Raw genomic sequence first — 1,017 nt, 5'->3', positions numbered from 1 at the left:
GTCCCCGCCTGTGTGCCCGCTTGGTGCTGTTTGTGGAGAGGAGACGGGGCGGGGTGCTGTGCCCTGGCTGGGGCGCACACGCCTTGGGGAGCCCCCAGCCTTGTGCGGGCCCAGTGCCCTCTGCCCGCTTGTGGGGAGACGGCGGCCACCGGGCCGGGATTTCCTCCGGAGGGGCCTGCGTGCGCCCCGGGGGCCTGGCTGGTGGCTCTGGGACGGGGCGGCCCGCAGGGTGGGGGCCTGTCGGAGCCGCCGGGAGCCCCACTCCCCACCCTGGCGGGGCCTGAGCAGGAAATGAGGCGGGAACAGCTCAGCGCCAGCCTCACCTGGAGCCGCTCCCTTCCCGGTGACTCAGCCGGAAGCTTCGCTGGGAGCCGGGAATGGGCTGGGCAGCCCCCCGCCCCCTGCCCGTCCCCACCCAGGCCACCAGCCAGTCAGCGCTGCGCAGGCCTGGCTGAGTCAGGGCCCCACCCCGCACGCCACCCCGCCAGCGCCCCGGCCACGCTGACCGCCCACGGCGCCCCCACGGGCCCTGGCGGGGCAGACCCGCCGGCACCCCCAGTTGGAGCTGGGAAGGCACCGGGGATTTGTGCAGGCTGGCCCCTCACAAGGTGGCCCAAGGAGGTCCAGGCCAGGACTAAGCCCAGCCTCTGCCCGCCCGGGCTCTCAGACCCCACCTTCAGGGCGGGACGCTGACTCAGCAGTGACCTGGCAACGCTCTTCCCTCCGCAGCCCATGCCAGGCGGGCAGAGCCCCCTCCAGGGAGGGTCACTCCGGCAGGCGGTGCCAAACTGGGCTGAGGCCGCAGGAAAGAGGGGTGAGGCTGAAGGACGGGGCTGGAGGCACCCAGTGTCCGGGGCCCGCTCCCGCCGTCACAGTGAGGCCCCGTCACACCCAGGGCACCACGGCGGGTGGCCCAGGCCCGCCCACCTCACGCCCAGAGGCCAGCAGGGCCCAAGCCGGGAGCCGCGGCGACTGCTTGCACCAGGCCTGACCCCACGGCCCCCCGACTGCGGCCGG

The 1,017-nt window shown here is 74.7% G+C and overlaps 1 protein-coding gene across 1 annotated transcript in view; it reads right to left on the bottom strand.

Moving 5' to 3' along the window:
• SEMA4B (sema domain, immunoglobulin domain (Ig), transmembrane domain (TM) and short cytoplasmic domain, (semaphorin) 4B) overlaps positions 1–1,017 on the bottom strand; it is a 30,272-nt gene that overhangs the window by 10,696 nt on the left and 18,559 nt on the right. The window lies entirely within an intron of this gene.

This window comes from Condylura cristata, unplaced genomic scaffold (assembly GCF_000260355.1).
Source record: "Condylura cristata isolate star-nosed mole 26May11 unplaced genomic scaffold, ConCri1.0 scaffold00035, whole genome shotgun sequence".
In the NCBI taxonomy this organism is placed as follows: domain Eukaryota; kingdom Metazoa; phylum Chordata; class Mammalia; order Eulipotyphla; family Talpidae; genus Condylura; species Condylura cristata.
This window is presented reverse-complemented; position numbering and strand designations above follow the sequence as displayed.